General features: G+C 47.6%; 2 long non-coding RNA genes across 2 annotated transcripts in view; one reads left to right on the plus strand and one right to left on the minus strand.

Annotated features, from left to right (window-relative positions):
- Positions 1–27,821, plus strand: part of LOC144668859 (uncharacterized) — a 134,796-nt gene that overhangs the window by 80,073 nt on the left and 26,902 nt on the right. The window contains exon 2 of the long non-coding RNA XR_013573563.1: positions 18,812–18,974. This is a non-coding gene — a long non-coding RNA (uncharacterized LOC144668859). The remainder of the gene's footprint in view (positions 1–18,811; positions 18,975–27,821) is intronic.
- Positions 10,720–27,821, minus strand: part of LOC144668858 (uncharacterized) — a 143,021-nt gene continuing 125,919 nt past the window's right edge. The window contains exon 3 of the long non-coding RNA XR_013573562.1: positions 10,720–10,834. This is a non-coding gene — a long non-coding RNA (uncharacterized LOC144668858). The remainder of the gene's footprint in view (positions 10,835–27,821) is intronic.

The following is a 27,821-nucleotide window of genomic DNA, read 5'->3' on the forward strand; positions in this document are numbered from 1 at the left end:
CCCCTCCCCCTTCCCCTTACCCCCTCCCCCCATGCCACCCTTACCCCCTATACCCCCCTTACCCCCATTCCCCCTTACCCCAACCCCCCTTCACCCCTCCTCATCTCCCCTTACTCCCATCCCACCTCTCCCCCTCCCCCCCATTCCCCCTTCTGCCTTACCCCTCTTCCCCTTACCCCTCTTCCCCCTTACCCGCCTCGCCTTATCCCCTCCCCCGTTCCCCCTCCCCCTCCCCCTTACCCCATCCCCTCTTACCCCCATCCCCCCTTCCCTCCCCTCCCCTCCCTCACTTCCCCCCTCCAGCCCCCTCCCCCTCTCCCTCCTCCCCCTCCCCCTTCTTCCCCTCCACCCTCTTCCCCTCCACCTCTTCCCCCCCACCCTTCCCCTCCTACCGCCCCCCCTTCCCCTCCACCTCCCCCTTCCCCTCCCCCTTCCCCTCCCCTCTTCCCCTCCCTTACCCCTTCCCCTCCCCCTCCCTTTCCCCCTACCCTCCCCCTCCCTTACCCCCTCCCCTCCCCCTCCCTTACCCCCTCCCCTCCCCCTCCCTTTCCCCCTCCCCTCCCTTTCCCCCTCCCCCTATCTTTCCCCCTCCTCTCCCCCTCCCTTTCGATCTCTCCCCTGCCCCTTCCCACTTCCCCATTCCTCTTCCCCATTCCCCCCATTCTTCCCCTCCCCGTCCACTTCCCCCCTCATTCCCCGTGCCCACTCGTCCAGTTCCCCCTCCCCCCAACACCTTTTTCCCCTTCCCTTTCGCCCCTCCCCTCCTACCCCCTCGTCCCTTCCCCTCCTCCCCCCTTGTCCCTTTCCCCCCTTATCCCCTTTCCCTTCCCCACCCCCTTGTCGCCTTCCCGCTTCCCCGTCCCCTGCTCCGTGCCCTTCCCTCTCCTCTTCCACCTCTCCCATTCCACTCCCCCTCCTGTTCTCCCCTCCCCTTTCCCCTTCCTCCCTCCCCCATTCCCCGCTCCTCCGCCCCAACCACTTCCTTCCTCATTCCCTCTCCCCTCTCATCCCTTTGTCCCCTTTCCCCACCCCCTCGTCCCCTTCCTCCTCCCTTCCCCTTCCCACCATCCCTCACCCCTTCTCCTTGCCCTCCCTTCCCCCTCCTCTCCTTTCATCTCCCCCTCCTCCCCTTACCCCACCCCTCTCCCTTCACCCTCCCCTCCACCCCCTTTCCCCTCCCCTCCACCCCCATCCCCCTCCCCTCCACCCCCATCCCCCTCCTCACCCTACTCCGTCTTTCCCTTCCCCTCTCCCCACTTCGTTATTACTGCCAGTTCCCCACCCCCTCCCCTCCTCCTCCCCCTCCTCCCCTTCCCCTCCCCCTCCCCCTCACTTTCCCCCTCCCCTCCCTTTCCCCCTCCCCTCCCCTCCCTTTCCCCATCTCCCCTGCCCCTTCCCACTTCCCCGTTCCCCTCCCCCATTCCCCCCTTCTTCCCCTCCCCGTCCACTTCCCCCCTCATTCCCTGTGCCCACTCGTCCAGTTCCCCCTCCCCCCAACACCTTTTTCCCCTTCCCTTTCGCCCCTCCCCTCCTCCCCCCTCGTCCCTTCCCCTCCTCCCCCCTTGTCCCTTTCCCCCCTTATCCCCTTGCCCTTCCTCACCCCCTTGTCACCTTCCCGCTTCCCCGTCCCCTGCTCCGTGCCCTTCCCTCTCCTCTTCCACCTCTCCCATTCCCCTCTCCCTCCCGTCTTCCCCTTCCTCCCTCCCCACTTCGCTATTACTGCCAGTTCCCCACCCCCTCCCCTCCCTCCCATCACGCCCTCCTCCTCCTCCCCTTCTCCTTTCTCCCTGCCACCTCCTCCCCTTCCCCCTCCCGCTCCCCCTCCTCCACTTCCCCTCCCCCTACTCCCCTTCCCCCTCCTCCCCTTCCCCCTCCTCCCCATCCCCTCCCCCTCCTCCCCATCCCCCTCCCACTCCTCCCCTCCCCCTTACCCCTCCTCTCCCCCCCTTACCCCTCCTCTCCCCCCCTTACCCCTCCACTTCCCCTCCCCCCTTACCCCTCCACTTCCCCTCCCTCCTCCTTTCCTTCTCCCCTACCCCTTCCCTTACACCTTCCCCATCCCTTTCCCTTTTCCCTCCCCCACCCCACTGCTCAGTAAATCATATCTCTATTGCAGGGTTACAAATTACTTCCATTCAAAAGATTCTTAAAAAATTGAACGCCCCAAAAGCCAAATCTGTCACCCTCATTTTGTCATTTTCTTTTCAGCCTTTGGAGTTTGTTTGTTTATTTATTTATATTTAAGTAATGTTTAGAATACATAATATTAACATTACATTACATGAGTATACAACTCATATTTATTTAAACAAATTAACCCAAACTATGAACAAAATTGTTTAGAAATAATTAAAATCACTTTCCTCACTCTTTGAGATGTTTTTTTGTAGATTTTTGAGATGCACAATGTCCAGCCAATTCCCAGGCCAGGCACACAACACCAGCTTGACGGGCACGGATTGCAACAACACCTCCTGATTTACCATCTCCTTCTGCACTGTCTCCATCAAACACTCCCAGGACAGGTAACACTGTCCCATCAAACGCTCCCAGGACAGGTAACACTGGCCCATCAAACGCTCCCAGGACAGGTAACACTGTCCCATCAAACGCTCCCAACACAGGTAACACTGTCCCATCAAACACTCCCAGGACAGGTATAGCAAGGCATTAGATACAGAGTAAAGCTCCCTCTACACTGTGCCCAGCAAACACTCCCAGGACAGGTACGGCACAGGATTAGATGCAGAGTAAAGCTCCCTCTACACTATCCCCATCAAACACTCCCAGGACAGGCACAGCAAGGCATTAGATACAGAGTAAAGCTCCCTCTACACTGTGCCCATCAAACTATCCCAGGACAGGTACGGCACAGGATTAGATGCAGAGAAAAGCTCCCTCTACACTGTCCCCATCAAACACTCCCAGGGCATGTAACACTGTCCCCATCAAACGCTCACAGGACAGGCACAGCATGGCTTTAGATACAGAGTAAAGCTCCCTCTACACGATCCCATCAAACACTCCCAGGTCAAGTACAGCACGGCGTTAGGTACAGAATAAAGCTCCCTTTACACTGTGCCCATCAAACACTCCCAGGACAGGTAAGACTGTCCCCATCAAACACTCCTAGGGCAGGTAACACTGTCCCCATCAAACACTCCCAGGACAGGTAACGTTGTCCCATGAAACACTCCCAGGGCAGGTAAACCTGTCCCCATCAAACACTCCCGGGACAGGTAACACTGTCCCATCAAACAAACCCAGGACAGATAACACTGTCCCATCAAACACTCCCGGGACAGGTAACACTGTCCCATCAAACAAACCCAGGACAGATAACACTGTCCCGTCAAACACTCCCGGGACAGGTAACACTGTCCCATCAAACAAACCCAGGACAGATAACACTGTCCCAACAAACACTCCCAGGACAGGTAACATTGTCCCCATCAAACACTCCCAGGACAGGTAACAGTGTCCCCATCAAACACTCCCAGGACAGGTAACACTGACCCCATCAAACACTCCCAGGACAAGTACAGTATGGTGTTAGGTACAGAATAAAGCTCCCTCCAAACTGTGCCCATCAAACACTCCCAGGGCAGGTAACACTGTCCCATCAAACATTCCCAGGACAGGTAACACTGTCCCATCAAACACTCCCAGGACAGGTAACACTGTCCCCATCAAACACTGCCAAGACAGGTAACATTGTCCCATCAAACACTCCCAGGACAGGTAACACTGTCCCATCAAACACTCCCAGGACAGGTAACACTGTCCCCATCAAACTCTCCCAGGGCAGGTAACACTGTCCCCATTAAACACTCCCAGGGCAGGTAACACTGTCCCCATCAAACACTCCCAGGGCAGGTAACACTGTCCCCATCAAACACTCCCAGGACAGGTAACACTGTCCCATCAAACAAACCCAGGACAGTTTACACTGTACCATCAAACACTCCCAGGACAGGTAACACTGTCCCCATCAAACACTCCCAGGACAGGTAACACTGTCCCCATCAAATACTGCCAAGACAGGTAACATTGTCCCATCAAACACTCCCAGGACAGGTAACACTGTCCCATCAAACATTCCCAGGACAGGTAACACTGTCCCCATCAAACACTCCCAGGGCAGGTAACACTGTCCCCATCAAACACTCCTAGGACAGGTAACATTGTCCCATCAAACAAACCCAGAACAGATAACACTGTCCCATCAAACACTCCCAGGACAGGTAACACTGTCCCCATCAAACACTCCCAGGACAGGTAACACTGTCCCATCAAATGCTCCCAGGACAGGTAACACTGTTCCATCAAACACTCCCAGGGCAGGTAACACTGACCCATCAAACACTCCCAGGACAGATAACACTGTCCCATCAAATAATCCCAGGACAGGTAACATTGTCCCCATCAAACACTCCCAGGGCAGGTAACACTGTCCCCATCAAACACTCCCAGGGCAGGTAACACTGTCCCCATCAAACACTCCCAGGACAGGTAACATTGTCCCATCCATCAAACCCAGGACAGTTTACACTGTCCCATCAAACACTCCCAGGACAGGTAACACTGTCCCCATCAAACACTCCCAGGGCAGGTAACACTGTCCCCATCAAACACTCCCAGGGCAGGTAACACTGTCCCCATCAAACACTCCCAGGACAGGTAACATTGTCCAATCAAACAAACCCAGAACAGATAACACTGTCCCATCAAACACTCCCAGGACAGGTAACACTGTCCCCATCAAACACTCCCAGGACAGGTAACATTGTCCCATCAAACAAACCCAGAACAGATAACACTGTCCCATCAAACACTCCCAGGACAGGTAACACTGTCCCCATCAAACACTCCCAGGACAGGTAACACTGTCCCATCAAATGCTCCCAGGACAGGTAACACTGTCCCATCAAACACTCCCAGGGCAGGTAACACTGACCCATCAAACACTCCCAGGACAGATAACACTGTCCCATCAAACAATCTCAGGACAGGTAACATTGTCCCCATCAAACACTCCCAGGATGGGTAACACTGTCCCATCAAACACTCCCAGGACAGGTAACACTGTCCCATCAAACACTCCCAGGACAGGTAACACTGTCCCCATCAAACACTCCCAGGACAGATAACACTGTCCCATCAAACAATCTCAGGACAGGTAACATTGTCCCCATCAAACACTCCCAGGATGGGTAACACTGTCCCATCAAACACTCCCAGGACAGGTAACACTGTCCCATCAAACACTCCCAGGACAGGTAACACTGTCCCCATCAAACACTCCCAGGATAGGTAACACTGTCCCATCAAACGCTCCCAGGGCAGGTAACACTGTCCCCATCAAACGCTGCCAGGGCAGGTCCAGCGTGGGGTTAGATAGAGAGTATAGCTCCCTCTACACTGTCCCCATCAAACACTCCCAGGACAAATACAGCATGGGGTTAGATACAGAGTAAAGCTCCCTTTACACTGTCGCCATCAAACACTGCCAGGGCAGGTACAGCACCAGGTTAGATACAGAGTAAAGCTCCCTCTACACTGTCCCATCAAACACTCCCAGGACAGGTACAGCACGGGGTTAGATACAGAGTAAAGCTCCCTCTACACTTTCTCCAATGCACATGATTTTTGTTTACTGTAGCACGTGTGATTCATTTCTTTTGTACACCAACAATTTTGCAGTCTCTTTAGATTAGGTTTTCAATTTAATTTACTGTTGAACTGAATTTGCAATGGGGAGCCATGCTCACTCAGAAATGGATGAGTGATGTTGAAGTTTATATCATGCATAGCCCTAACAACAGCAGACAGGGAAACCTTGCATCACACCAGTTGAGTCAGGATTTGAACGACAAAAGTCAAAAAGAAACCTCAATTTAAGGGCAAATTTTAGTTCTACGTGCTTGGCGGAAACCAGGGAGTCACGAAAAATAGTTGCAACAACTTACCCCTTCTCCAATTCAAATGACATTCACCTTGTGGAAATTTTAATCTGCTGCCTTGAGCAGACAAGATGGGAAGCCAGATAGGAATACCACTTCCCTCCTGATGACATTAGCAAGTACTGAGGTCTGTGCAGGGTGCATGAGGCCAGTCTGGATCCGAGAGCAGAAAGGGCCTCAAAAGGAAGTGAATTGTATTTGTTTGTTTCCTCTGGAACCCACTAGAAAGCACTGGGTCCCCCAATGCCCTGATCAGAGTTCCCCTTCAATTCTAGTGACCACATGCTGTCCTGATTCCCTTCCTAAATATCTGACTGCTGGGGACACTTCCATGCTGGCAAATAAAGATTCCCTCTGGATGTAAGAGAAACTGGCAGGGCCTCATGGTCTGGGGACTGAATGGTTAATATTCTGTTGGGCAGAACATTAACCTGCCCCCAATTGAATCCCCGGTTCCAGTAATACAGGAAACGCCAATATCCTACCTCCCCCCCGGGTTCAGTAATACAGCAACCCCAACATCAAAACCCTGGGTTCAGTAATACAGGAACCCCACCATCAGACCTCTGGGTTCAGTAATACGGGAACCCCAACATCAAAACTCCTCCGGGCTCAGTAATACAGGAGCCTCAACATCAAACCCCTGGGTTCAATAATACAGGAACTTCAACATCAAAACCCCCTGGTTCAGTAATACAGCAACCCCAACATCAACACCCCCGGGTTCAGTAATACAGGAACTTCAACATCAAAACCCCCAGGTTCAGTAATACAGGGCACCCCAACATCAAAATCCCCGGGTTCAGTAATACAGGAACTTCAACATCAAAACCCCATGGTTCAGTAATACAGGAACCTCAACATCAAAACCTCCCGGGGTCAGTAATACAGGAACCCCAACATCAAAACCCCCGGGTTCAGTAATACAGGAACCCTAACATCAAACCCCCAGGTTCAGTAATACAGGAAACCCCAACATCAAACCCCTGGGTTCAGTAATACAGAGACCCCAACATCAAACCCCCGGGTTCAGTAATACAGGAACATCAACTTCAAAATCCTAAGGTTCAGTAATACAGGAACCTCAACATCAACACCCCCGGGTTCAGTAATACAGCAACCCCAACATCAACACCCCCGGGTTCAGTAATACAGCAACCCCGTAATCAAAAGCCCTGGGTTTAGTAATACAGCAACCCCAACATCAAATCCCCCGGGTTCAGTAATACAGGAACCCCAACATCAAAACCCCTGGGTTCAGTAATACAGGAACCTCAACATCAAAGCCCCCGGGTTCAGTAATACAGGAACCCCAACATCAAACCCCCTGGATTCAGTAATACAGGAACCCCAACATCAAAACCCCTGGGTTCAGTAATACAGGAACCCCAACATCAAAAAACCCTGGTTCAGTAATACAGGAACCCCAACATCAAAACCCCCAGGTTCAGTAATACAGGATCCCCAACTTCAAAATCCCCGGGTTCAGTAATACAGGAACCCCAACTTCAAAATCCCCGAGTTCAGTAATACAGGAACCTCAACATCAAAGCCCCCGGGTTCAGTAATATAGGAACCCTAACATCAACCCCCCAGGTTCAGCAATACAGGAACCCCAACATCAAAATCCCCGGGATCAGTAATACAGGAACTTCAACATCAAAACCCCATGGTTCAGTAATACAGGAACCCCAACATCAAAACCCCCGGTTCAGTAATACAGGAGCCCTAACATCAAACCCCCAGGTTCAGTAATACAGGAAACCCCAACATCAAACCCCTGGGTTCAGTAATACAGAGACCCCAACATCAAACCCCCGGGTTCCGTAATACAGGAACCCCAACATCAAACCCCCTGGGTTCAGTAATAGAGAAACCCCAACATCAAAACCCTGGGTTCAGTAAAAGGAACCCCAACATCGAAACCCCTGGGTTCAGTAATACAGGGACCCCAACATCAAAATACCCAGGTTCAGTAATACAGGAAGCCCAACATCAAAACACTGGGTTGAGTAGAACCCTAACATCAAAACTCCCGGGTTCAGTAATGCAGAAACCCCAACATGAAAACCCCCAGGTTCAGTAATACAGGAACCCCAACATCAAACCCCCGGGTTCAGTAATACAGGAACCTCAACATCAAAACCCCCCGGGTTCAGTAATACAGGAACCCCAACATCAAAACCCCCGGTTCAGTAATACAGGAGCCCTAACATCAAACCCCCAGGTTCAGTAATACAGGAAACCCCAACATCAAACCCCTGGGTTCAGTAATACAGAGACCCCAACATCAAACCCCCGGGTTCCGTAATACAGGAACCCCAACATCAAACCCCCTGGGTTCAGTAATAGAGAAACCCCAACATCAAAACCCTGGGTTCAGTAAAAGGAACCCCAACATCGAAACCCCTGGGTTCAGTAATACAGGGACCCCAACATCAAAATACCCAGGTTCAGTAATACAGGAAGCCCAACATCAAAACACTGGGTTGAGTAGAACCCTAACATCAAAACTCCCGGGTTCAGTAATGCAGAAACCCCAACATGAAAACCCCCAGGTTCAGTAATACAGGAACCCCAACATCAAACCCCCGGGTTCAGTAATACAGGAACCTCAACATCAAAACCCCCCGGGTTCAGTAATACAGAACCCCTAATATCAAACCCCTGGGTTCAGTCATACAGGAATGCCAACATCAAATCCCCGGGTTCAATAATACACAAACCTCAACATCAAAACCCCCAGGTTCAGTAATACAGGAACCCCAACATCAAAACCCCCGGGTTCAGTAATACAGGAACCCCAACATCAAACCCCCTGGGTTTAGTAATACAGAAACCCCAACATCAAAATGCCCGGGTTCAGTAATACAAGAACCTCAACATCAAAACCACCGGGTTCATTGATACAGGAACCCCAACATCAAACCCCCGCATTCAGTAATACAGGAACCCCAACATCAAACCCCCGCGTTCAGTAATACAGGATCCTCAACATCAAACCCCCACGTTCAGTAATACAGGAACCCCAACATCAAAACCCCTGGGTTCAGTAATACAGGAACCCCAACATCAAAACCCCTGGGTTCAGTAATACAGGAACCCCAACATCAAACCCCCATGTTCAGTAATACAGGAAACCCCAACATCAAACCCCCAGGTTCAGTAATACAGGAACCTCAACATCAAAACCCCCAGGTTCAGTAATCCAGGAACCTCAACATCAAACCGCCAGGTACAGTAATATAGGAACCCCAACATCAAAACTCCTGGGTTCAGTAATGCAGGAACCCCAACATCAAAACTCACCCGGTTTAGTAATACAGGAACCCCAACATCAAACCCCCGGTTCAGTAATACAGGAACCCCAACATCAAACCCCTGGGTTCAGCAATTCAGGGCACCCCACGATCAACACCTGTGATACTTACTGTATCTCTACTGATGTTAATCTAGCTCCCTCACACTGTCACTCAGTAGCCCCTCTCCCCCCAGCTCCCTGTGTCACTGCCTGTATCTGTACTGATATTAATCCAGCTCCCTCACACTGTCGCTCAGTAACCCCTCTCCCCCCAGCACCCTGTGTCACTGCCTGTATCTTTACCGATGTTAATCCAGCTCCCTCACACTGTCACTAAGTAATACCTCCACCGCCCCCCGACTGACCCTCACCACTGTTTTTTTGACTGTAAGTTGTGTACATTTTTTGGGGGCCACCTCACACTTCATTTGGCAATTTTAACACCCAGGACAAGTCGTGGAGGTGCTGGGCAGGGGATGCGATGGGGGGTGCATGGTGGGGTTTGGTGAAATGGGAATCCCAACCACAAGCAGATCACAGGACAGGCACCAAATTCACATCCAGGAGGCAGGTCAGGGAGTAAAGTGACCAATCCACTGCAGATCTCGATTAGCTTTGAGTTAATTCCTCCTGGGAGGGAATTCGGGGCTGCCCTCACATGTTGAGTGACCAATCCCCTCACAGGAGGAGGCAGTCACTATATTGTGTGAAGGAGGGTGCAAGCCTTCATTCTAATCCAAGTTTTACATTTATCGTTCACAGACTGGGATTCTTGGGCATGGTGATGAATAAATATCAAGGGGGAGTGAAATAAAAAATGGGGGGCTGTTGGATTTTGGGATTGGGGAAATCGGGGAGTCAGACAACTCTGCTCCACAGCGTCCCACCCGCTCCCGCCTCCTGCCCCCACCCCACATCCTACCCTGCACCATCGAAATAGCACCATTTAGATTATAATGTCTCTCCTAATGTACATCTCTTCACATTTATCCATATTAATTAGAATCTGCCATGCGTCTGCCCATCTCACCAGTCTGTCTGTGTCCTCCTGAGGCTTGCTACAATGACTCTTCACTACTTACTATGTGGCCAAGTTTCCTATCACTGGTAAACTTTGAAAGTATACACCCCATGCCTAAGTCCAGGCCACTTGTATATAACCAGAAAAATAACCACCCGAACACTGACCCCTGGAGGAACCCACTGCAGGCTTCTGTCCAGTCAGAAAAACACATGTTCACCTCTACAGTCTGCCCCCCATCCTTCAATTATTCACCAAAATTACCACTGCCCCTTTGATCAAACTTACAATGAAATAATCACTCCTGTTTGCTATGTTGATACTAACTTTTTCTTAACTCCAGAACTGGGCAGGAGAATGTTAGTCCCTGCAAAATATTTTCCAGCTGCTCAGAATGTCCCGAAGTTTCAGTTAAAATGCAGGTACCCGAGTGTTTAACTTTGCTCCACATGCCTTAGATTACAGACGGGAATAGAATAGGCATCAGATAGAAGCAGCCCTTTCACTGCTGCAAGTTTCTGCATCAATAGGTTGAGTGGTTTCTCTCATCTATATTAAAAGAGGTTATCACAAATGATCTTAACCTGACCTCAGTCTGACCTAGCCGTAAATGCTTGGCTCCTCATGTTCATACATTACAAAAGGGGGATATTGCCACAGCAAAGCATCTTTTACATATATGAGAAAATGAAACTGAGTAGAACAATAATAAATAGGTCAGAAATCTTGTAATAATGAATAGCAAAATCTGAACCGCAAAACCCTTATTCCCAATTGCATTAATTTTACATTTAAAAAAAATATTAGCAATGTATGGAGCATGTTACCAGCAGGATAATACAGGCTGGAGTGTGTTACACATGGGATAACACAGGCCAGAGCATGCTACACATGGGATAACATAGGCCGGAGTGTGTTACACATGGGATAAGACAGGCCGGAGCGTGTTACACATGGGATAACACAGGCTGGAGTGTGCTACACATGGGATAACACAGGTCAAAGTGTGTTACATATGGGATAACACAGGCCAGAGTGTGTTACACATGGGATAACACAGGCCAGAGTGTGTTACACATAGGATAACGCAGGCTTAAGTGCATTACACATGGGATAACACAGGTCAGAGTGTGTTAACGATGGGGTAACAGGCTGGAGTGTGTTACTGGTGGGTGTCATGAAGGGATATCAATGTCCAAAATGTTATTGGAAATAATTTTTTTAAACTAGAGTTCTAGTGGGGTCTGTGACTCTCTGTGTGTCTTAATTGGATTAAAGCTAGCTAGTCTGGGTGCTTTGATGTATATTAGTTTTGAGATGTTAATTAGGTAAATGTAAGGAGGATAGACGGCAAAGTGTAAATTTGCATTTGTTAAAAGAAACATTTAAGACTGTGGGTGAAATCTTACACCTAGCTAGAAGACGCCAAGCAATGTGGTTTTTTTTCAGCTTACTAATAAAATTGGTCAGGATGAAAGAATGTTATTGTTAGAAGAGGTAAAGTTAAAAGCCTAGTGATACAATGGAAAATTTACATTCAAAGACAAAGATATGTATAAAGGAGAAAGGAGATTTTCTGTAAGGCAGAGGCATTTTAAGATCCAACAAGTGTGAGAAACCTCCAGCCTGTAAGCCTCAAGCTGCTGTCTGTAAGGACCCAGAGCTGAAAGAAACTCATTTTGAACGTGACTGTCCATGGTGTGCTTTGCCAGTTTAAACTGTTTAAACCTATGAGATTTACTGTTGCCTTAATGGGATGTAACTGAGAGTCAGATTAATTAGGGGATTTTTGTAGTTATTACAGTAGTAATTTTGTAGATGTATGTATGTGTTTACAATCTTTCTTGTATTAATAAATGTTTAATTGAGTTTTATAAAAACCCTCTTGAGACTCGGTGGTCTTATTCCAACTGAATTCAAAATCTGCACCTCGAAACATACAAATTGCAAAAAATGGGTGATGACAATTGTTTCAAGTTTCCCTCTGGGATTTGAACAATTCAGCCTTCACCATCAGCTGTGTCATAATATCGGGATAACACAGGCCGGAGTGTGTTACATGCAGGATAACACAAGCCGGAGTGTGTTACACGGAGCAAAACACAGGCTGGAGTGTATTACCGATGGGATAACACAGGCCAGAGTGTGTCACATGCAGGATAACACAGGCTGGAGTGTATTACCGATGGGATAACACAGGCCAGAGTGTGTCACATGCAGGATAACACAGGCTGGAGTGTATTACCGATGGGATAACACAGGCTGGAGTGCGTTACCGATGGGATAACACAGGCCAGAGTGTGTCACATGCAGGATAACACAGGCTGGAGTGTGTTACCGATGGGATAACACGGGCTGGAGTGCGTTACCGATGGGATAACACGGGCTGGAGTGTGTTACCAATGGGTTAACACAGGCTGGAGTGTGTTACCAATGGGATAACACAGGCTGGAGTGTGTTACTGATGGGATAACACAGGCTGGAGTGTGTTACCGATGGGATAACACAGGCTGGAGTGTGTTACCGATGGGATAACACAGGCTGGAGTGTGTTACCGATGGGATAACACAGGCTGGAGTGTGTTACCGATGGGATAACACAGGCTGGAGTGTGTTACCGATGGGATAACACAGGCTGGAGTGTGTTACCGATGGGTTAACACAGGCTGGAGTGTGTTACCGATGGGATAACACAGGCTGGAGTGTGTTACCGATGGGATAACACAGGCTGGAGTGTGTTACCGATGGGTTAACACAGGCTGGAGTGTGTTACCGATGGGTTAACACGGGCTGGAGTGTGTTACCGATGGGTTAACACAGGCTGGAGTGTGTTACCGATGGGTTAACACGGGCTGGAGTGTGTTACCGATGGGTTAACACAGGCCGGAGTGTGTTACTGGCGGTATACAGGCTGTGTTAGCAGCTGGATAACACAGGCTGGTGTGTTGTACACTGAATAACAAAGGTTGAAGTGCTCCTGTGTCAGAGTGGCCTGAGAGTGAGTCCAAACACTGTTTTACAAAGTCTGTGTTGAGACTGGGTGGCATCATCTCTAACATCATGGTGAAAAGCCAACCACCCTGTGCCCAGTCCTGATCTAGCTTACACTGAATGATGTTCACCTGCTACAGGCAGTCGCCCTCCTTGTCAAAACCCAGATAGCCGAGCGGTGAAGGATAGAACGCGGGAGCCACAAGTTTTTATTAACAGAAACACCATTGCATATTGTGCACCCCGAACAAACAACCCTATGAGCACAACTGAGTCCTCAATTAATACACTCCCCCTGAAAACAATTAACATCCACTGATATATGAAGACCCTCTTGCTGTGTAAACTGTGGTAATGTCCTACAGGAGCCAGTTTATCATTTTGGGAGACATCAGGGCTGAGGACAGAAAGCCCTTGAGCAATTTCTTTCTCAGTGTTTTAAGCGCATGGTCCCTTTAAATGTTTATCTGCAGCCCTGAATGTGCAGTAATTTAATGAGGATGACTTGTACGTGGGGATTTCAGGGAACATTGCATGTGTGCAATAGGTCAGCGTGGAAGTTTCCGTGCTCGCTAGTGTCGGGTGTGTTTGGTGGCATGAGCGGTCAATACGGCGAGAAGGCCAAAAATCAGTTTCACGACGTCGTGAAACCAATTTGCGATCGTCCACTCAGCCTGTTGATGGCGGGCTGTGTTTCCCGCTGTCGGCTGTCTGGAACCTCATTGTAATACATATCATTATAAGGCTAACCCACTGGACTCATCACCCCCGCTGGATCATCTGCCCACATCGGTGTGATAGCGCAATGTGTTTAACAAATGCACATAAGTGACGTTCACCTGGCGAGCTGCACTTCACTCGGGACTTCGAGGTTTGTTTGCCTACCTGGCTTCGGGCAGCACTAAAGGTGATCAGTGCCAGGCTTCACAGACAGCACCACATCACCTTTAGGGAGGCTCACGGGCAGGTCACCTACCAGACCAGCCGCAAGGCGGGGGTGGCTTTTCAATGGCTGCAGGGCTAGGGCTTGCTTGGGGAAGGGGGAGAAGTGGCCTCAGGCAAGGGAAGAGGCTGCAGGGTGAGGGCTGTACTGAGGAAGCGGGGTAACCCAGGGTGTGGGTGGGGCACATGTTGATCTGTGCAAGTGGCCTCAAGGTGGTGATGCCTGAGGAGGCAGTCTCCAGAGGAGATGAGGCCAGATGGAGATGTGAGGGTGTGTGTGTGTGAGAATGGGCGGTAATGTCCCTTGAGCTGGCAGTGAGTGAGATGCCAGTGAATGTGTGATGGGCTTGAGTGTGTGAGTTTAGAGTAATGAGATGGTTGCCTTACCCTGGCTGCACGGGTGAGATCATTCATCCTCTATTGGCATTGGATGGCCAACCTCTTCTGTGCAGCATTGGCACTGATCACCACTGCCATCACCTATCAAGCCGGAGTGGTAATGTAGCTGCCCCTCCTGCGGCCAGAGCCGGGGTAGAGGACATCTCGGCGAGCCTCCACTACATCCAAAAGGCTTTCGGGGGACGCGTCATTAAACCTGGGAGCTGCAGCCTTTTTGCCTTTTGGGGCCATCCTGTATCCTGTGCAGCGGTTGTGGGCTGGAAGCAGTGAGAGGTGTGCGCGTGGCTGCAGTTTAAATATGGCGCCTGGTGTGATGAAGCGGCGAGGTGGTGGTGTGACGGGTGAATGAGAACCCACCCAGCATGGAAACGGCGCGTTTTCCGCAAATGCACAATTAATGCGGCGGGTTTGGGATGTTACGGTGTGAGGAGCCGCCATTGCGGCCGGCGGGTAAAACGCTGTTTTTCCCGCTCGCTGCCGCACAGTGCAAATCTGGGACGATTCTGTCCGAGGTGTCTCAAAGGTCCAGCAAGTCAGGTGATCCATGTGAAGTGACTCAATGAAAAGTGAAAATAACATTCTCCCCTTTCCGACGGCCCCCACACACCACACTAACCCCAAAGTGTTATGGAATTCTAGTGAAGAACCAATACATCCTTCAGTCTATATATGGTGTCTGCTGCAGTGTAATTAGATGAAAATGTGGTTAGGGGAAAGCCCCTTCTGGGTGAGATGACTAAGTGAGGAGGTAGCTGGTGAACCGGTGAAAGCAGAGGAGGCTGAAAAATCATCTTGAGCAGACTCTCTATTTGTCATTCCATCTCTTGCTGCTCAGGGTACCAGATTCATCTGTAATCATGTCCAAACCCCGCAATAAAACATCAAACACAACATTTTCCTCTTTCAGCTCTGATTTCAAATATTGAGGTGACAACATTGACTGCAGAATGCCCATGAGTGGGGTCATGCCAAAAAAAGGCTGCGGTCATTGTCAAACACACTGTTTACATGTCCTTCATTGGTAACCACTAGTAAAGATGCCACTTTCTCTGCTCTAATTTCCCGCCCAAATTTCTGTTTTCCTGCCCATATACACTGACTCTCACTGGGGTACATTTCCACACACTGACTCTCACTGGGGTACATTTCCATACACTGACTCTCACTGGGGTACATTTCCATACACTGACTCTCAGTGGGGTATAGTTTCACACACACTGACTCTCACTAGGATACAGTTCCACACACACTGACTCTCACTAGGATACAGTTCCACACACACTGACTCTCACTGGGGTACAGATCCACACACACTGACTCTCACTAAGATACAGTTGCACACACACTGACTCTCACTGGGGTACATTTCCACACACACTGATTCTCACTGGGGTACAGTTCCACACGCACTGACTCTCACTGGGGTACTTTTTCACACACACTGACTCTCACTGGGGTACAGTTCCATACACACTGACTCTCAGTGGGGTACTGTTCTGCACAAACTGACTCTTACTGGGGTATGGGTTCCACACACACTGACTCTCACTGGGGTACAGTTCCACACACACTGACTCTCACTGGGGTACATTTTCACACACTGATTCTCACTGGGGTACAACTCCATACACACTGACTCTCAGTGGGGTACTGTTCCGCACACACTGACACTCACTGGGGTATGGGTCCCACACACACTGACTCTCACTGGGGTACAGTTCCCCACACACTGGCTCTCACTGGTGTACAGTCCCACACACATTGACTCTCACTGGGTACAGTCGCACACAGAGATAAAGTTCTGCCGAAGGGTCATGAGGACTCGAAACGTCAACTGTTTTCTTCTCCACCGATGCTGCCAGACCTGCTGAGTTTTTCCAGGTAATTCTGTTTTTGTTACAGTCGCACACATACTGATTCTCAATGGCATACAGTTCCACACACACTGACTCTCACTGGATAGTCACACACATACTGACTCTCACTGTGGTACAGTCCCACACACACTGACTCTCACTGGGGTACAGCTCCACACACACTGACTCTCATTAGGGTACAGTTCCACACACACTGACTGTCACTGGGGTACAGTCCCACACACACCGACTCTCACTGGGTACAGTCGCACACATACTGATTCTCACTGGCATACAGTTCCATACACACCGACTCTCATTGGATACAGTCACATACACACTGACTCTCACTGGGGTGCAATTCCACATGCACTGACTCTCACTGGCGTACAGTCTCACTGACTCTCACTGGGTACAGTCACACACACATTGACTCTCACTGGGTACAGCCGCACACACACTGACTCTCACTGCGATACAATTCTAGATGGTATGATTTATTTATTATCTCGATGTTTCCTGAGGACCTCTTTAAGTTGCTATGACAGAATTGGTTTCTTACAACATCTGTTGTGGGTGTCCTTCAGGCTGCTTGTTGTCCAGCTGAGATCCATTACTGCATTGTCATCTTAACAGAATTATTAACCCTAACTATATATTTCCACTGGCAATCTGTAAATTTTTAGAAGAAATTACCTTGTTGTTTCTTTCAGTGACAACCTGCATCAGACAGGCACTATCGAGGCCTGAGTCTCAGTCCGAGCTTGTGTCCTTTCTTGCAATCACAGATGAGGAGATTCCCTCTGCAATCCTGTATAATACATCACGCAGCTGTAATTATCCCCCAGTGACAACATAATGCAGCTTGCTTACAATCTTCACCATTCGAATTTGTATTTCACTTTATTAGATTGGGCCTGGGTGTCTAGACTTACAGGAGGAGGTCAGCTGGTCAGAATGCCACACATGCCCACAGCAGCGCTCTGGAGCTGCACAGGAATGCCTCTCTAGAATGACTCAGGATCAAACCACCAATGAAGGAGTAGTCTCTTCCAGTCAGGATGTGGAAAAATTAGGAGGATGTGTGCACCTGCCCTTGTACAAAGTTCTTCCTTCAATCTTTTATGTACAATCCAGCAACATCTTTCCTTCCGTCTGTAAAGGAGAAATTGCCACTTGCAATCATAAACTAGGGTAATCCTCAGTTAACTTTGTGTCTGTTTCAAACTTTTCATGAGCACTGGCGCAATGGGGTCACATTCGAATGTAATTGATCAAGTCAGATCATTATATCGGATGGTTTGCCAGCTACAAGGGTCTGAAGCAGTCAGTGAGGTACTGGCTCCCTCCAGGACACAGCGTTTACTCAACAGCAAACATTTCAACACTCACCACAAATTCCACGTTGCAGTTCTCCTCAGGATAGCAGTGAGATCAGATCCTGGACAGAGTCTAAAGTCCGAAGAAGGGGGCAGAACCAGAGAAGAGGATACATCCACACCTCCTCTGAACTATTGGAGAAATGGGTTAACTCAAACATGGAGAGAGATATTGCTCCATGATTGCTTAAAAAGACAGTCTCGCTATATCAAAGAGGTGGAGTCACTGTATACTATGCTTCCGTGTTTCGGATATTCTCCAGGTTGACTATGATCCCGTGTGACTGGAAATCTGGGTAAATTGATAACATAAATAAGTAACAAATTGAAAACCGTTTTCAGGTTACTTCAACTGCTGGCTTCATCGTGAACTCACTAAAGCTCCACCTAGTCTTTAGGACACAGCAAAATGTGACACTAGACTTTATCTTAGACTGTTAACTGTTACATAAATTTATGAAGCAGAACTAAAGAATTGATTAACAGCATAAATTTTTTTTTACTGTAGTTGTCAACTTTAGCCAGCTTGAAATAATAAATAGTTTGCTAGGTTGCACTCTGATTTAAAGAATATTATTTGATAGTGGGTTTTTTGCACCTTATGAAAATTATCTCACCTGACTGCCTTTGGTTCCACACAGGCCCACTAGGATAAAAATACAGACTCATAAACACTTTCAAACAGTAGCCAGTAAACTTAAATAACTGTGTATTAAATTCAAAAGGAGCTACCAACCAAACATATAATTAAACAAATCACACAAAATTCCCATATTTGAAGTGAATGGATAGGTTCCTCCCTCAGACAACAATTTGGCTAAATATTATGACAATTGTTTCAATTTAAACTGGGATATAATATCTCTGAGTGAAGCTAGTTTTTTAGTGAGCTCCATACTGCAATTAGGACTAAAGAAACCATGATACATTTTAGACTAAACCACTTTATTTTTGTCACAGGTTTCTCTCAAGATTTGGAAAGATCATTACTTCCACTGAGCCATTTCTTCAAATCAAATTGTATGATCAAATCTGTCCTCAGCTCGATGTACGTGTTCCTCTATAACCAGGCTTTAGGAGATTCACAAGGAGTGAACTTAAAATATTCCCTGTCTCCCTGTAGGTAAGATCTTGGTTTATCCATCCCTCCGCCTACTCCACCTGGCAGCAACCACTCAAGACATAGAAAAACATGAGCACAAAGTTGTGCACGATCACTGAATGAAACTTTGCTCAATGCTCCTTCTCTGTAAATCGTTCTGTAGACTAAGAACATCTAAAATGCCGTAGCTGATAAAGAGGGAAGCAGATGTTAGGCTTACATAATGTGCAGCTTGTTACATAACCAATTGGCAGTTAGGATATGTGAAATACTGAGATCAAAAACCCTTAAAGAGGAACAATTTGTGGGAAATGGCACCCTATCTTTTTAAAGATTGAGTCGTGCAATCAGCCTCATAGAAGAATGTCAATGTGCCAAGACTGTTTTAGCTTAAGCAAGGGTACGGGATTAGGTGGGGTTCGAGAAGTTAGAAGGGAGAAGATAGAGTGGTAGTTAGGAGCAGTTTTTAAAGTAGTTGGAAGTGGGTCATGCAAGGCCATCATAGGATTCAGCTATAGAGCCATTTCTGCTCACTGTGGATATCAAGGCCCAGTGTGAAATTTGCACACTAAAACAGGAACTATAATTAATTATTTAGAATACCGAAGAAAGCTGTAAAAAGATTTTGATAAGATGGGCGACTGGGTTAAAAATCGCAGATGGGATTCAGTGTCAGTAACTGTGAAGTAATGCATTTTGATAAAAATAACAGTAGCAATAATACTGTGAATGGGAATAGACTCGGTTTCTGTGGAAGAGATATTTGGGGGGATGGGTTCCCAGGACATTGAAGGGAAACCTCAGGTGACAAGGCTGTGAAAAAACCCAACAGATTTCTAAGTTTAAGTCATAAGAGGGATAGAATATAAAAACCAATAAACCTGAATCAGACATCATTTAGAGTACTGTGGGCATTATTGGGCTTCACATGAAAGAAAGGATATTGAGGCTTTAGAGAGGGTACAGCACAGGCTCACTGGGACGCTGCCTGGTATGAGGAAATATACAGTTCTGGGGAGCTCTGTGCCAGTACACATTGAAGCCACAGGCCGAATGGGAAGGGATCATTTTTTAAAAGCATTCAGAGTGAGGTGGAGTTAACCCTGTGATGACTAGAACAGTTCCTCAGAAACAGTGAAAACTATGACAAATATCAACTTGCAGAATGTGAAATAAGTGTTAATATCTCTTCCTGCCTCAGTTACTTTCTTAAATTCAGCACCAGAAACCTTACAATCTGTCTTTGTGTTTTCTGGGACATGGGGAAATGATTTACAGATAAGTGCAGCTTTATGTTTTTTCAGAATTTAACACTGGTCAGTCACTCGCTCCCACACTCTAGGTTGAGGTTGCGGCACGTTCTGCTCACCTTGAGCCCTGGAGCAGGGGCCTACACTGGGGCCTCCTTCATTAAGCCATGCAGTGGAGGGGGGGGAGCTGGTTGTTTTCCAGCTTTCTTCACTGTGTGTTTATCATGAGGCTCAGGGTTTAAGATGAACATCTGCACAGGGACAGCCATACTGTCTCTTGCCCAACTCAGCTTCACCCAGTACTGTCATGTGCTCCAGAAACCAATTGAAGTTTTATTCATTACTTATGGGTTTATTTTATTGGGAAGCCTCTTTTGTTCACCTTGAGGTGAACTTTTAATGTTTAAAATTATGATGAAATCGTTCTTGATCTGAACTCTGATCTGAACAAGTTCCAAACCTGTATTTTCTGCCTGTGTCTGCCAGACATTGATTGTGGCTGAGAATGCAAGTCTTCTCTCAGGCTTTGCCAGTGTAAAGTGAGCCGATTACCGAGAATGAATGGGACACAAACTCCTTTTGTTTCCTTCTCCAACCCATGCGAAAACTTTAAACCCAAACTTTAACCTTTCCACTGACATGTTTGAGTTCAGGGTCACCGTGTGGGGAATCTTGGATATTGCATAGTCCATCATTCCCCACACTGACGTGCCAGTTTACCATCATGACACCCTTTCAATCCAACTAATTTTATCTTCAGCTATCAGAATCCATGGAAAGAGGTTAAAAAACCCACACTCAATGAACAACTATCCCAGAGGATGACCCCGGAACTCCAGAGAACCCCCTGAAGGGCAAGAACAGAATTTAAAGGCTTATCCTCTTTATACCCTCAGTCAAGTGTAGCCAGGAATAGAGTGATAAAGATGGTAACCCAGCTTGACGATGCAACTGTTAAAACATTCACACCCCTGAGCACCATGGGCTGCCACTACATATTGCACCAGATAATCTTTGGCACTAATTAATTGCTACATTGCTTTTCCACCACCTCATCTTGGATAAGCTGCAATTTCCTCCAACTAAACACTGGGAATGACTAATTCGGCTGATTTAGACTTTGCAAAGCTCTGAGTCCTGTTTAATTCTGAAATAAACTTCTGAGCTTTTATCCTCGCCAACACCAAAGACTGAAAACTCCCACCTCCCCAGTGTTACCCACCTTCAATCAGCCATCTGTCACCAAACCCTCAACCATGACATTGTCACCTCCAGATTTGATCCAATGTTTTCCTGTCCAGCCTCCTATTTTCCACCCACTGTATACTTGCTTCTGTATCCTAACTACACTAGTTCTAGTCACATATCACCCCTGTCCTCACTAAACAACATTTGCTACATTAACCTATGTTAAGGGGAATGGAGTATAAAAGTAGGAAAGTCTGGCTATAACTGTACAGGCCGTTGGTGAGACCGCATCTGGAGTACTGTGTACAGTTTTGGACTCCTTACTTAAGGAGGGATTCACTTGAATTGGAAGCAGTTCAGAGAAGGTTCACTAGGCTGATTCCTGGGATGAAGAGATTGTCTTATGAGGAAATGTTGAGCAGGTTGGGCCTGTACCCATTGGAGTTTAGAAGAATGAGGGGTGATCTTATTGAAATATTTAAGATTCTGAGGGGGCCTTGACAAGGTGGATGCTGAGAGGATGTTTCCCTTTGTGGAGGAATCTAGAACCAGAGGCACCATTTCAAAATGAGGGGTGTCACACTTACGATGGAGTTGAGGAGGAACTGCTTCTCACAGAGGGTTGTCAGTCTGTGGAACCCTCTTCCTCAGACAGTGGTGGAGGCTGGGTCATTGAACATATTCAAGGTTGAATTAGACATTTGATTGACAAGGGAGTCAAGGGTTATGGGGAACAGACAGGGAAATAGAGTTGAGATCAGCTGTGATTGAATGGCGAAGCAAGCTTGAGGGGCCGAATGGCCTACTCCTGCTTCTATTTCTTCTGTTCTTATGACTCGTGATCCTCCAAAACCTCCAATTTCAAATGATAATCCTCATCTTTTCATGGCTCACCCTCTCTATCTTTGTAATCTCCTCCAGCCCTACAATTCACCCCAAATTTTCTGTTCCTCCGAATCTGGTCTCTTGTGAATTCTGCCCTCCTTTCACCCAACCATTGGCCATTGTACATTCAACTATTTAGGCCTCACACTCTGGAATTCTACCTCTAACACAGCTCTGCCCTATAATAAGACAGACTCCTGACCAAGCTTTTTCTCACCACTCCTCATATCTCCTTCTGTGACTTAAGTGCCCATTTCTTGATTACGTCTCTGTGGATCTCCTCGGGATGTTTTCTATGTAAAAGGCGTAATATAAATGCAAGTTGGTGTTATCATTTTGAATTACTTCTTAAGGCAATGGACTGGTTTCATCAACTAGCTGCATATCTGAGACTAACACACTAGAACCACTTTGTTACACAACTCTGAGCTCACCACAGCCTATCCTAATATCACTGCTGAAGCAATGTGTAATTACCACACTGTACATGTGTGTTATTAGGGTTAATTTCCAGTGCATAGTTCTTAAGTTACTTTATTTTTCCAACTTTATCCACCATTGTGAGTATTGTGCTGCTCACTGCACGTGTGTGTGCCTGTATATGTCTTTGATAAAGTATGTCTTCCAGTATATCCATGCTGTGTCTGTCTGTAAACACAGTTTCCTCCTGATTCTTTGTGTGTTTGTGTGTGCGTGTGTGTGTGTCTGTGTCTGTGTGGGTGTGTGTGGGTATGTCTGTGTGTGTGTGTGTGTGTCTCTGTGTGTGTCTGTGTCTGTGTGTGTGTCTGTGTGTGTGTCTGTGTGTGTCTGTGTCTGTGTAGGTGTGTGTGGGTATGTCTGTGTGTGTGTATGTCTCTGTGTGTGTCTGTGTCTGTGTGTGCCTGTGTGTGTATGTGTGTGTGAGAGAGAGAGAGAGCAAGTGATCATGTGAGATTTACCCACTGTTTGCAGACGTTGCTTCATTTACCTCAGTTGGATATCTCAGTAACCTCACATTCGTACAATAATAATCCTAAAGGATTATTTTAAACTAAATGAAGAATGTGAACAGCTATATTTGGTATCATGTTATCCCGATAATTACTATGTGTCAGGATTGGAGTGACCAAAGACAAAGACTGTGGCAAAAACCCGTATCCATCCCTAGTTGCCCTTGAGAAGGTGGTGGTGAGCTGCCTCCTTGAACCGCTGCAGCCCATGTGGTGTAGGTACACCCACAGTGCTGTTAGGGAGGGAGTTCCAGGATTTTGACCTAGCGACAGTGAAGGAACAGCGATATATTTCCAAGTCAGGATGGTGAGTGACTTGGAGGGGAACTTCCAGGTGGTGGTGTTCCCATCTATCAGCTGCCCTTGTCCTTCTAGGTGGTAGTGGTCGTGGGTTTGGAAGGTGCTGCCAAAGGAGGCTTGGTGAATTCCTGCAGTGCATCTTGTAGATAGTACACACTGCTGCAACTGTGCATCAGTGGTGGAGGGAGTCAATCAAGTGGACTGCTTTGTCCTTGATGGTATCAAGCTTCTTGAGTGTTGTTGGAGCTGCACTCATCCAGGCAAGTGGAGAGTATTGTCAGGAGCGGTGTGTGTATGTGTGTGTGTGTGTGTGTGTGTGCGTGCGTGCATGTGCGCATGCATGTGTGCGCGTGTGTGTGTGTGTGTAACAGAACTGAGAGTCCCAACACTAATAATACTCCATCCTCAGTAGTAATACTCCATCCTCAGTAATAATACTCCACCCTCAGTAATAATACTCCATCCTCAGTAACAATACTCCATCTTCAGTAATGATATTCCATCCTCAGTAGCAATACTCCACCCTCAGCAATAATACTCTCCACCCTCAGTAATAATGCCCTTGTACGAACATACATACATACAAATTAGGAGCAGGAGTAGGCTACTCGGCCCCTTGAGCCTGCTCCACCATTCAATAAGATCATGGCTGATCAGAATGTAACCTCAACCCCACCTTCCTGCCTAGCCCTGATAACCTTTCACCCCCTTGTTAATCAAGACTCTATCTAGCTCGACCTTAAAGATATTCAAAGATTCTGCTTCCGCTGCCTTTTCAGAAAGAGAGTTCCAAAGACTCACTACGCTCTGAGAGAAAAAATTTCTCCTCATCTCTGTCTTAAATGAGTGAGTCCTTATTTTGAAACAGTGACCCCTAGTTCTAGATTCTCCCACAAGAGGAAACATTCTCTCCACATCCACCCTGTCCATTAGACCCCTCAGGACCTTAAAGGTTTCAATTAAGTCGTCTCTTACTCTTCTAAATTCCATTGGATACAAGCCTTTCCTCATAAGACAACCATTCTCAGTAATAATACTAAACCTTCAGTAACAATGCTCCACCCTCAGTAATAATACTCCATCTGCAACAATAATGCTCCACCCACATCCCCACCTACCAGATTTCTCTTCTGTGAAGTAATTTTAAAAGGAGTAAAGTGTGTCGCCATAGAAAGTAGTGAGTTCCACATTAGCATTGAAACAGTCAGAGTTCCACATGAATTGAGCCTCCAACATAGAGGCTCAGGGATCATTCCAGACCTACTCTCTCATATTCCCTTATCGCTTCATCCTTGCTTTGGACCTGTGGCTTCACACAAACTCTTCAGTGCTGCCTTGCCTTGAGCTGGAACCTTTCACAAGCACCCACAGGTTCTTCAACCTCTGCTTTGCAGGTGTGTTCAGGAGCATGATTTGTGCACATTGCCTTACATATCGAACTGTTAGCTGGATGCTGTAAGAGTGACTGATGGACAGAAAACTTGGCACTCTCACACATTGGCCTGATTAATAAAAGCAATAATTGGCTGAAGCACAGGGGCCAGAAGAATGCGCTCAGTTATCCAGGCCATATACTCCAATTGAATGTGGTGCGCTTGTGATGAGTGAGAGAGCCCCACCTGTGCTAGCAGGACACTGTGCCCATGCTAGAATGTGCCCATGTAAGGTTCAATGTCAGGCAAGGACAGGTCAAGCTGAGCTTCACTGGCACCAAGGGAGGGCATTACTTGGGTGCAGCAGTCCAAAGAATCATCCTGCAAACAGAATCATCTGGCGGAATTCTCCCATGCCCCCCACGGCGGGTTTAATGGTGGGCAGTGGGGTGGTTGGGGGGGGGCGAGGGGGGGTGGGGGGTGGGAATGTGGCGGGAGGCCCAAAAATTGGTTTCACACTGGCATAAAATGATGTTAGAATCTTCTGCTCCCACCCACCATGGCGGGTCACAATTCCTGCCAGAAGCTGGCATGAACCTGCTATGCATCCTGCTAATGGGATGCAGATGAAGGCCCAACTAGTATTGCCAACCACCCACACGCACGATCATCCGCACTACCAGCAGGAATTCATGCCAGTCCAGAATGCGTCTGGACCAGCGTGGCATGGACACATCGGCACTTACCTGAAGAAGGCCTGGGGCTGCCTCCAGAGTTTGGGATGGAGGCCTCCGGCGGCTGTGGACCCCGGGACACGCAGCAATTGGTGGGGGAAGCATCTATCAGGTGGATCTTTCAGCTTCAGAGTGTTCCTGGAGCTCCATCATCTAGCTTCAGAGTGTTCATGGAGCTCCATCGTCCAGCTTCAGAGTGTTCCTGGAGGTGCATCTTCTTTCTTCAACAGTGGGCCAGTGATGCCTTTTAAAAATGGCACCCGGATATGATGGTGAGCCATCCAGCCTGCCTCACCCACGCGTAATGTCGGGGAAACCCCGACTGCATAATTAATGAGGCCGGGGCCGTGCAGTGCAGTGTGACCTCCCAGCAGCCTCCGCGGCGGGAAACACTCCCTGTCCTCACCCTTGCCACGGGCCTTAGTCCCAGATGGGAGCATTCCAACCATCCAGTATCACTGGACTAGTAATCCCGAGGTCCAGGCTAATACTCTGGGGGCACGGGTTCAAATCCCACCACGGCAGTTGGTGGAATTTAAATCCAATTGATAAAATCTGGAATTGAAAGCTAGTCCCAATAATAGTGACCATAAAATTATCATCCATCTAGTTCACTAATGCCCTTTAGGGAAGGAAATCTGCCGTCCTTACCTGGTCTGGCCTACATGTGACTCCAGACCCACAGCAATGTGGTTGACTCTTAACTGCCCTCTGAAATGGCCTAGCAAGCCACTCAGTTCAAGGACAATTAGGGATGGGCAACAAATGCTGGCCTTGCCAGCGATGTCCACACCCTGTGTAAGAATAATACCTTCCCATGCTGTAACTTCAAAACTTTTAAACAAGAAGTTGAATTTAAATAACAATAACATGCATTTATATGGTGCCTTTGATGATGTAAAGACATCCAAGACACTTCACATGTGCATAATTTGACAAGAATTGAAGCCGGGCCACATTAAGAGATAGGCAGATGGCCAAAAGGCTGGTGAAAGAGGTAGGTTTTAATGAGATAGAGGTAGAGAGGCAAGAGGCCTTGGCAGCTAGAGGTACGGCCACCAATGGTGCAGCCATTAAAATTATTGATGCAGAAGAGGTCTGAATCAGTGGAATGCAGAGATCTCAGAGGGTTGTGGGGATAGCGAAGATAGTGAGGGGCAAGGCTATGGAGGGAATTGGAGAGAAGGATGAGAATTTTAAGATCAAGGCATTGCTAGAGCTAGACCAGGTGCCAATATAGAGGGTACAAGTTAGGATACAGGCAGCAGAGTTTTGGATGAGCTGTAGTTTAAAAAGAGTAGAAACTGGGAGGCTGCCCAGGAGTGAATGTGAATAGTTAAGGCTGGTGGCAACAATGGCCATGATCCTTTAAACCAAAATAGGTACTATTTAAACATGAGATAGACTAGAGTCAGGAGAGCAGGGTAGGCTGTACACATATAGTGGGAAGGACAGAAATTATAGTGAAAGGATATTTCATCTTTGAGGATTTGGTTTATATTTTTCTCTTCATTTGATCATTTCTTCTGAGCCCTATGGAAATTTGTCTGGCTGCTCCTGTGTCTCCAGTGATCTATTTGAAAGTGCTACAAATGTTCGGGGTGACTTCCTTCCCTCCCACGAGGAGGCATTTGGACTCTGTTCAATGCCTCCTCAGAGTGACATGGCAAAGGAGAGGAAATTAATACTTGGGAGTAGATTCCAACCACCATGGACAGTCCATTGTTCCCCAACAGAACCTTTTAATATTCTAACACACTGCGCCACCCACATTCAGCTTAGATAATGTCTAGGCACAGCTCCCATATCATAGAATACCAGCAGCTTCGTGCAGCTGATGTTTACAATTGTTGCAGCTGATAATTTGTCTCATTCATCAGGGACAAATCGAAGATGATGGAACCCTTCAAACACACACTACATCTTCCAGACTCCCACTGGAGTGAAGAGTCCGTGGGAGATGTCACTGAGCTGATGAGTGATAAGTTTTATTTTAATTCCTATCACATTAAACTGGACCGATTTAATCAGTCTAGTAAAGAATAGAATGCACATGAGATGCACAAGAAAATTAAATGGATTTTTGGAGTCCACAATAGGGCAGAGTATACATAAGAACATAATAAATAGGAGCAGGAGTAGCCCCTCG

This window comes from Cetorhinus maximus, chromosome 28, assembly GCF_964194155.1.
Source record: "Cetorhinus maximus chromosome 28, sCetMax3.hap1.1, whole genome shotgun sequence".
In the NCBI taxonomy this organism is placed as follows: domain Eukaryota; kingdom Metazoa; phylum Chordata; class Chondrichthyes; order Lamniformes; family Cetorhinidae; genus Cetorhinus; species Cetorhinus maximus.